The following is a 10941-nucleotide window of genomic DNA, read 5'->3' as shown; positions in this document are numbered from 1 at the left end:
TTGAAGCCCTAGGAAGACCCCTGAATTTACAAATTTCGCTTTCAACTATTTTTAGCAGTATAGTGTTGGGAAAGAGCTGAGCCAAAAGGGGACTGGTGTGTGGTGCCTTCTGGGCATTTGTTTCCGGGGTGGGCAATGGCCTGGCCGTGGCGGGAACATGAAAAGGCTTGGAAGGGAGACATGGTGCAATTTGTCAGTCTAAGCAAATTAGTGACTGAGCTGTTGACAAGGGCCCAGGAGAAAGCCTTTCAGGTGAGTCATCACAGATTGGTTCTCGAGTTGCAAATCCAGCTTTGCAGCTCAAAAGCCTGAACCGTGTTGGGACCTGATTTCTGTTCCAGATAGGCCTTTTAGCCCAGGCTAACACCTATCTCACTGTGTAGCTGTGGATAACTTTGGACTCCTGATCCTCCTGCCTCTACCTCCCAAGAGCTTGGACGACAAGCATACACCCCCATACCTGGTTTATGTAGTGCTTGGGCATGAACCCAGGGTGCCAGACAGACTGCCCACTGGGTTACATGTCCATGACCTTTTAAAGTTCTAGAAACTACCCCAAATCTATCCTCTTCCTCTCAAGTGATGGCACATTTGTGTCTGTTGTTCTGTGTGTATCCCTGGTGGTGGAATTTCAAGAAAACTACTTAATCGTTGGACTTTTTTTTTTTTTAAAGATTTGTTTTTACTATTTTTCTCTCTGTGCATCCGAGTGTGTATCCCCACAGAGGCCAGGAGATGTCATTGGATCCTCCAGAGTTATAGATGATGGTGCACTGCCTGATGTGGATGTTGGTTGGGAGTTGAACTGGGGTCCTCTGAAGAAGCAGCAAGTACTCCTAACTTCTGAGACATCTCTCCAGCCCTAGGAGTTGGATCTGGATTCTTGTTTTAACCCAATCAGCCAGTGTGCCCCTTTTAATGGGAATGCTTAGACTGGTGACATTTAGGGTTATTACTGAGAGTGCTTTGTTAATTTTTGTAATTTTGATAGTTGTTTCCGTCCATTAAAAGAAGTAACTGCGAATCCTTCCACAAATGAGTTCTTCTGTGTACAGGGCAGAGTTGATTCTCTCTTTCCATCATGGATGTCCTGGAGAATCAAACTCAGGGCAGCATGCTTGGCAGCAAGCAGCTTCACCAACTGTGGTGGACTGAACACAACTGGCGCCCCCCCTAAGCTCAAAGGGAGTGGCATTATTAGGATGTGTGGCCTTACTGGAGGAAGTGTGTCACTGTGCGGGTGGGAGGCTTTGAGGTCTCCTATGCTCGAGCTACGCCCAATGTCTCAGACCACTTCCTGTTGCCTTTGGATCAAGATGTACTACCTCCTTCCCCAGCACCATGTCTACCTGTGCACTGCCATGTCCCACCTCGAGGATATTGGACTAAACCTCTGAAACTGTAAGCCACCCAGTTAAATGTTTTCCTTTATGAGAGTTGCCATGGTCATGGTGTCTCTTTGCAGCAATAGAAACCCTAACTAAGACGCCAGCTGAGCCATCCCATTGGCCCTCCAAATGCCTAGATTCATAGCTCAGGTTGGAAGGATGGAGCTTAGTGTGTTATGATGGGTCTTGGGGAGACAGGCTGTCCAGTGAGGGGAGCAGGGAGAGGTAAGCAAGCCCTAGGGCTAGTGTTGAGTGGGCCATTTGTCCCAGCACGGTCTCAGCGTCACAACCCATATTTTACTGCTCACCTATCAGCAGACACCAAGGAGCCTCGGACCAAATGAGGAGGCAGACTCAGCGGGCTAGGAAAGCAGTCCCAGGAGGTTTGGGAATGGATTTCATATGCTCTACAGTGTTCAAGGTTGGGAGATGCCCATGATTTTGTAAGGACTCTGTGACAACAAGAGAATGACTGTCTGTCACTGTCCATGGCTTAAACCAAAATGACACACCTTTATCCGTACGCAGGCTGCCCTTAAAGTGCTGTGGGGGAGCTGGGCAGTGGTGGCGCACGCCTTTAATCCCAGCACTCGGGAGGCAGAGGCAGGCGGATCTCTGTGAGTTTGAGGTCAGCCTGGGATACGGAGTGAGTTCCAGGAAAAGTGCAAAGCTACACAGAGAAACCCTGTCTGGAAAAACCAAAATAATAATAATAATAATAATAATAATAATAATAATAATTAGTAGTAGTAGTAGTAGTAGTAATGCTGTGGGGAAGGGCTGGAGAGCCAACTCAGGGGTTTAGAGCACTTGTTCTTGCAGAGGACCGAGGACTGATAACCAGCACCCACACGGATGCTCATGAACACTTGTGACTCCAGTTATAGGGAATCCTACCCCCTCTTCTGACCTCTGCAGGCACCAGGATTGCACATGGTGCACAGACATAGGAGCAGGCAAAACATCCATAGACATAAAATAAAACAAATGAAAATCCACTGGAGAACGATTCTAGAATCTTCCTTGGTGCTCAAGGTGGCATAAATTTACTTATACACCACGACCATTCTTCCATATACTTTACACCATGTCGTGGTTATTTACAATCCCTAACACCTAACATTATGTATTGCAGTTACTATGAGGCCTTTTCTAGGTTAATGACAAGGAAAAAAATCTATATAGAGAGCACAGTCAACTCCCTCTTCACCCCCAATCACACTTGCTTCCAATTTTCAATTCAAGACTGATTGGATCCATTGATGTAGACAACAGGGTAGCTGACATGCTAGTCTGCTTTTCACACTATAGGTAGAATTTGCTTTCTTCCTGTCTCTACTCAGTTTCCTGTGAATCCTCTTCGCTGGCGGGGACACAGGTAACATGTATACTTTGGGAACCCACACAACCTTGATTTCCTGCATGTCTTCTGAACTCGTCATGCCCTGGGATTACATGTCAACGTTTCACACTGGACTGACCTGCGCCTCTAATTCTCCCCACTGATCAATTTCATACTCCCGAGACGAAGCCCACTTTTGGACCATCAGCCAGAAGATTTTGAAGACAGTCATTCTGGAATCCAAGAAATGAGTTGCGGGTTTTTGTCCAGAACCGGCTGTATTATTAACCTTGCCTTGACTTAGGACATCCCTGGCTGTGAGTGGCCCAAGGGCATGTGTTCTTGTGGTGAATTTACTCACCTGGTCATTCCTTCCCTCAAGCATGTTCACTGGTATAACAACAAGAGTAGTTTGCTCCTCTGTGATAAAGATCATGACCAAATTAACCTGGGGAGGAGAGGGTTTATTTCAATTTACAGGTTTCAGCCTATCATTGAGGGAAGCTAAGGCAAGCAAGCACTCAGTCAGGTACCTGGAGGCAGGAGTTGATGCAGAGGCCATGGAGGGGTGCTGCTTACTGGCTTGTTCCCCGTGGTTTGCTCAGCCTGCTTTCTGATAGAACCCAGGACCTCTTTCTCAGGGATGGCCACACCCACCATGGGCTAGGCCCTCCCCCATCAGTCACTAATTAAGAAAATGCCCCACAGGCTTGCCTGAAGTCTGAATTTATGGAGGCATTTTCTTAATTGAGGTTCCCTCCTCGCAAATAGCTTTAGCTTGGGTCAAGTTGACATTAAACTATCCAGCACTCCGGGCAGTGGGGGCACATGCCTTTAATCCCAGCACTTGGGAGGCAGAGGCAGGTGGATCTCTGTGAGTTCGAGGCCAGCCTGGTCTACAAACTGAGTTCCAGGAAAGGCACAAAGCTACACAGACAAACCCTGTCTTGAAACACCAAACAAACAAACAAACAAACAAACAAACAAAAACTATCCAGCACAGCACAGTACAGGCAAGCTGCTCACGTCATGGCAGACCATATTCTTCAAAATCTTGTCCCCAGGACCTCCTCCTGAAAGCAGTCCCTACCTCTTATGTCCCTTCCCTCCTCAACAATGCCATGAGATTATGAATTGATCTGTGGGTTAGTCTACTGATGAAATCACAGTCTTTAGGATTCAATGACTCCCCAAAGTTGGCCGCCAAACCTTCACTGCAGACAGAGCCTCCAGGGGGGCATTGTAGATTCAAGTCAGGACACCCAGCTCCAGTATCATAAATAAAGGTCCAGGAGGACAATTTGTACTTTGTTTAGTATTTGGAGATCACTAAATAGAACAGACAACATTGTGTGGTGTGTGGTGCTCATTTGCATGAAGCAAAGTTCTGGGCTTCTCTCAGCAAGCCCACAGTTTCTATGTGGGGATGAGAGCCGGCTTGTGCTCTTCCAGGAAGAGGGTTGATATTATTTCTTTAACATTTAAATAATTTAGAGCCACCACCTTGACCATGCCCTTAGACAAGGTTATTCAAATCTGTACATGAAGAGAAAGTGGTTCCAGAGTAAGATAAAGCCCTGTCTTATTCAGACTGCATAAACCCAATTGATCACTTGATATTTTAAGAATCGTTGAATTTGGGGCATGATGGCACACTCCTTTAATCCCAGCATTGGGGAGGCAGGGGCAGGTAGATGTCTGTGACTTTCAGGCCAGCCTGGTCTACAGAGTGAGTTCCAGGACAGCCAAGGCTACATAGTGAAACCCTGTCTCAAAAAAAAAAAACAAAACAAAACAAAACAAAAAACAAAAAACAAAAAAACCAAAAACAAAAACTTTGAATTTCTTAAGAGTAAGAAAACATCTTGGCTGATTATAAAATTCAGTGACCTCTTTACTCCACTTGAAGAAATAGCCATTTCTGGACTTGGGTTTGCTGAGGGGATCCAGACTGGATGCTTGCCATCAGCAATCCCTACAGGGTTCTTTCCTTCCTGGACATTCCCAGAGGTCCTCTATGGAATGGATTCTGGAGAGACGTTCATGGTAATTTGCAGAAGAAATGCTGGGACTGCTTAGAAGTGATCCACCATTCTGCCGGGGACGGCAAGTCCTGAGAGTGTGTAAGTTCTGAGGCTGCACATCTAGTACGTCTATGCCAGTGGTGCAAAGAGGCCCTCCCGAGGCCTCCCAGCCAGTGCTGGCTGGTGTTGACGGTCAACTCGACAAGAATGATCTAGAAAGACCCAGGAGATGGGTCTCTGGACATGCCTGTGGGTGGTTATTTTGATTATGTTCAATTTATATGGGAAGAACCATTTTAACTGTGGATGGGACCATCCCCTGGGTAGGGGGAGCCTGCACTGTATAGAAAGGAGAAAGTTAGCTAAGCACTTTCAAGCATTTGTCTGTAGCCAGAAGTTTCTCTGATTCCACCCAGCCCTGCAGCCACAGCTGCTTATAAAATAACCACTCAGAGGCTTATATTAATTATAAACTGTATGGCCAATGGCTTAAGTTTCTTGTTAGCTAGCTCTATCATCTTAAATTAACCCATTTCTATTAATCTATGTTTTGCCACATGGCTGTGGCATTACCAGTCTGCTGGATGTTGCTCCTTGGATGGCAGGCTGGTGTCTCCTCTGCCTCTGCCTTTCTTCTTGTCTCTCTCTTGGATTTCTTGCCTGGCTATAACCTGACTTGCCGTAGGCCAGGGCAGCTTCTTTATTAACCAATCATAACAACACATATTCACAGAGTACAGAAAGACAACCCACAGCATTAGTCCCTCTATTTCTTTGTTTCATTGTCTTTTTCTTTCCTTTTCTCCCTCCCTCCCTCCCTCCCTCCCTCCCTCTCTCTCTCTCTCTCTCTCTCTCTTTCTTTTTCTTTCTTTCTTTCTTTCTTTCTTTCTTTCTTTCTTTCTTTCTTTCTTTCTTTCTTTCTTTCTTTCTTTCTAACATGGTCTCTATTTAGTTCTGGCTGTTCTAAAACTCACCATGCAGACCTGGCTGGCCTCAAACTCACAGAGAGCCAACTGCCCCTTCCTCCCAAGTGCTGGGGTTAAAGGAGTGTGCCACCACTGCCCAGCTCTCCCCCTTGTTTTCTGATTGTGGTTTGGACCTGACAGGTACTTTGAACTTCTGTGGCCGTGACTTCCTCAGCACGATGGACAGTACCTCAGTCTGTGATTTACAATAACCCCTTTCACCCTTAAGTTGCGTTATCACAGCAACAGGAAAGGAAACCAAGACAGTGCATTCCCGGCATGAAAACATTTTAAAAAAAAATAGTGAGTCCCTTCTCCTTTGTGAGCTGTGTAGCCCTTCACTAAACTCATCACAGCTGAAATTACCTCAACACAAGCCTGTGCCATGAGTGTCCTTGCTGTGGTCCATCTAGTAAATTCTGTGTCGTCCCATTGCTGGTTTTATTGTTGTTGTTCTGTTTTGTTTTCTTGCATATATTTATTGAATGTGCGAGTGTGTGCTAGTCCCACATTGCACATGTTGAGGTCAGAGGATGTGATGGTTTGAAAGAAAAAGGCCCCTACGGGAGTGGCACTATTAGGAGGTGTGGTCTTGTAGGAGGAAGTGATGGGCTTTGAGCCCTATGCTCAAGCTACACCCAATGTCTCAGACCACTTCTTGTTGCCTTTGGATCAAGATGTAGGACTCTCAGCTCCTTCTCCAGCACCATGTCTGCCCACACGCTTTCATGTCCCACTATGTATAATGGTCTATATCTCTGAAACTGTAAGCCAGCCCCAACTAAATGTTTTCCTTTATTTGAGTTGCTATGGTCATGGTGTCTCTTCACAGCAATAGAAACCCTGACTAAGACAGTGGATAATATGGAGCTTCCCCCTTCTACCCAGGTTCTGAGAACCAAACTCAGTTTGTCAGGCTTGGCAGCGAACACCTTCAACTGCAGAGCCATCTCACTGGCCTGGCTTGCCCTGAGTTCTATATGCTAGTTTGTTAATGCATCCATTCATCCATTCAATAAACATTGTGACAAATGATGGTGAGGTGCAGTCTCTCCATAACAGACATTGTTTTAGGCTTTCTAGATAAAACAAGAGACCTAGCTAGGTAGACTGAGACCTTATCTCCAAGAAGCTTAAGGAGCAGAGGTGATGGGAAACAAACAAATCCAATACAGGGCTATCTCTCCAGTCCTATAAAAAGGAGTTTTAAAAAGGGACTGGGCAGTGGTGGCACACGCCTTTAATCTCAGCATTCAAGAGGCAGAGCCAGGTGGATCTCTGTAAGTTCAAGGCCAGCCTGGTCTACAGAGCGAGTTCCAGGACAGGCTCCAAAGCTACACAGAGAAACCCTGTCTTGAAAACAAAAAACCAATTTTAAAAAAAGTGATGAGGTTGGGGAGTCGCTCAGTTGATGCAGTGCTTTCTGCACAAGTAGAAGGATTTGAGTTCAGTCCCTAACACCATGCAAAAGCTAGGTACAATCTCCTCTTGTAATCACACTGCTGAGGAGGTGAGGACAGGTAGATCAGATCTGGGGCTTGCTAACACAGCTGTGTCTTGGAGCCCCAGCTCAGTGGGAGACTCTCTCAAAATACAAGATAGAGAGCATCCTGAGGAATGATACCCAGGTCTTCCTGTGGCTTCAACACAGGTGCCCACACACACACATGTGGACTCATGTGACTGCCCTATACACTTGTGTGCATGCACAATATAAGCGTGTGTGTTTTTGTGTGTGTGTGTGTGTGTGTGTGTGTGTGTGTGTGTGTCCCAAAGCCATTAAAGGCAAAATAACATTGATTTTTAGAACTTTTCACTTGGTGTATTTAATATTTTCATTTGTACAGCAGCACAAAATGAAAACAGCAGACATTTTATGTAAACCAGAATTCAGCTCTACACTGGGGCCTTTTATTTTTCCTTTTATATGTTCAGCTCATCTATTTGAATGCTGATGGAAGGAATGGTGTCAGTGTTTGTATAGTCCAGGTTGTGGTTACATCAGGGTGTAGCACATGACCCTCACAGGAAACGGTGGGCCCTTAGGAAACAGAAACTCTCCCTTTCGGATCTGTCCATTGTGTGTAGCGGGGATAGAAATTTCTAGAAGAGAGTTCTGATATCCCTGCCAAATCGTAGCTGCATAAACATATGTCAGACAAGCTGTTTTTCAGGAGACAGCTCATCCCTTGGTGTCACTGCGCACAGTGAGCTACTAAAGATACCACAGGCTCAGTACTGACGTCAAGCGGATATGAGCCGCTCCCCAGCTGATTGCTCCGAGTCCCAAATTGGAAACATGAGCTTGCCCACAGAAGATGGTCCAACTCCTCTTGACAAGCGAATCCTCACATGCTCCTCACGGTCGTTTGTTTGAAAAAGCTCAAGTGACTGCATTGTCCCAGCGGCTGTGTGAAGCAGTTTCTCAGTAGAGAACCAAAACCAAAACCAAGAATGAAACCCCTGCAGCCTGACAGAGGACAGAACCAAGAGGAACCTTTCCTGATGCTGGCCCCAAAGGATCAAGTACAGAAGGTCCAAGGCTGACAAAGAGATGATGTTCCCAAAGCAGCGGCCACATTTTCAGGAAAGTGGCCGTGCTGGGTTATGTTTAGAACAAAATGTAATGAATGACATATGTACAGAATGCCCTCTGGGACTCATGTTAAGTTCTGCCCTTTCTTAGCCTTTGCCCCAGTTTCTCTCACTTAAAAAACAAAAACAAAAACAAAAACAAAAACTGTATTGCGTATTGTCACAAGGTTCTGAGAATCCTACCCGAGATACCGTGAGGTATTAATAAGTAAACAAAAACCCCACCATATTTTAAGCATTAATGAAGACTTTGTACATTTTTCTTTGTGGTGTTGGGGATTAAACCTAAGCGCCGCAGGCCCTCCCCCCCCCAGTCTGAATGTAATTGGCCCCAGATAATCCCATAAGCTCATAGGGAGTGGCACTATTAGGAGGGGTAGCTTTGTTGGAGTGGGTGTGACCTTGTTGGAGGAAGTGTGTCACTGTGGAGGCGGGCTTTGAGGTTTCATATACTCAGGATATCGCCCAGTGTGTCAGTCAACTTCCTGTTGCCTCTGAGTCAAGATGTAAGGACTCTCAGCTCCAGCACCACATCTGCCTGCACGCTACCATGCTTCCCACCACAATGATAGACTGAACCTCTGAAACCGTAAGTGAACCACCTCAATTAAATCTTTTCTTTATAAGAGTTGCCATGGTGATGGTGTACCTTCACAGCAATAGTAAACCCTAAGACACCCCTGCCCCTCAATGAGCTAAACTCTTGGCCCTGTGGCAGATTAGTTTCTGTGATTCACTTAAAATATGCAAATCAAATACCCCCGTTGAATATCAACACAAACATTTCTGATTCCTGAAATCAAGAGGTAAAGCAGCAGTTCCCAACCTGTGGGTCATGACCATTGGAAAATGAATATTTCTGATGGTCTTAGGAACTGAGTTACCTCTCAGTAGCAGAACTACAGTTATGAAGTAGCAACAAAAATACATTTATGTTGGAGGTTCCTAAGACCATCAGAAATACATGTTTTCTGATAGTCATGACCCACAGGTTGAGAACCACTGGTATAAAGGGTTATTCCATGAAGGCTGGAGAGATGGTTCAGTAGTTAAAAGTGATTGCTGTATAATCATAAAGACTAGACTTTGGATCCCAGTCTCAGGACCAAGATAACCAGGTAGGTGTCTCACAGATGCCTAAAATCCAAGTTCCAAAACGGGGCAGAAGTATTAGGAGTTCTGGGGCTTCTTGGCTTCTAGCATTCGCAAGGAAAATGTGAACCCCAAGTTCAGGGAGAGATCCTGCCTCATAGAAATGTGTGGACAGTGATGAGGACACCTAATGCCCTCTTCTGGCATCTTTGTATGCACACAGGCATTTGTACATCCCTTCCACAAGTGTACACACTCACTCAGGTACACACACACACACACACACACACACACACACACACACACACAGATAACAAAATATCTTGCTGTTGAGATGCTTCAGCTAATAAAGGCTCATGACACTAAGCCTGACAAACTAAATTCAATCCCTAGAACCCAAATGGTAAAAAGAGAGAACGCACTCTCACAAGTTGTCCTCTGGCACATTTTACACAACATGACACACACACAAATAAACAAATGGAAACTAGATCTCTCAAGAATTTTTCTACTATCTGTCATCTATCTATCTATCTATCTATCTATCTATCTATCTATCTATCTATCATCTATCTATCTATCTATCATCTATGTATCTATGTATCTATGTATCTATGTATCTGTCTATCTATCTATCTATCTATCTATCTATCTATCTATCTATCCATCCATCCATCCATCCAAATTACATATCTGATCTTATTGAACGAACACAAACTGTCAGGCGTTTACAGATGCAATACAGTCGCGTTATTAGTGACATTCAAAACCAGACTAGAAACCAGCCCCGAGTTGAGGCGCACCTCTTCTTGTCATGGGCCCTCACCATCCTGTGTGTATTCACACATACTTGCTAAAGGACGGAAGAAGTGGCCACTGGTCTAAGAAATGAGCTAGGCAGCACAGGTATCCCAGTTAGAGAGATAACGTTCGTCTCAACTCGTGAAGGATGTCTGAAAAATCAAGGCTTCCTCTATGGTAAGGCCTCAAATCATATAGCCTGACCAGAGGTCACCTTTGTTTTCAAAGGGTGTGTCTGTGGGCTCATGTATCACACTGCCTGCTTGGAGGTCCACACTGTGGCCTTGTCTTCCCCTGGAGCCCTGGGCAACACCTTGTTCACACTCCAGAGCCTCGGGCTCTTCATTTCTACAATGAGCATGGTGGTACTTACCTGACAAAATGGGAAGATGGAATCCATGTCTGTTTTCTGCCACAGAAAAAGGCGCTGATCCGTGTGGGTGGCGATTTGTAAGTAGATATGGCTTTTACAGCTGTGGAATGTAAGATGGTGGTGTAGCCTACAACCTCAGCTCAAGGTTAACTTTTCTGCAGCAAAATCTGGCTCTGGCCTCAGAGAAGCAGTGCGACCAAGACTTGATTCTAGATGGTTATAAATCTGTTTTGAAGACTGACAGTAGATTTTCGAAGTCAGCTGATCGATGGAGCCTGACTGCAGACAGCTGAGTGGTGTGCGCCCATTTTTGGCTGATGGTAGAAGATCTGAGAGACTTTTGTCACGTCCTGGACATTGT

This window comes from Onychomys torridus, chromosome 21 (assembly GCF_903995425.1).
Source record: "Onychomys torridus chromosome 21, mOncTor1.1, whole genome shotgun sequence".
NCBI classification, from domain to species: Eukaryota; Metazoa; Chordata; class Mammalia; order Rodentia; family Cricetidae; genus Onychomys; species Onychomys torridus.
This window is presented reverse-complemented; position numbering follows the sequence as displayed.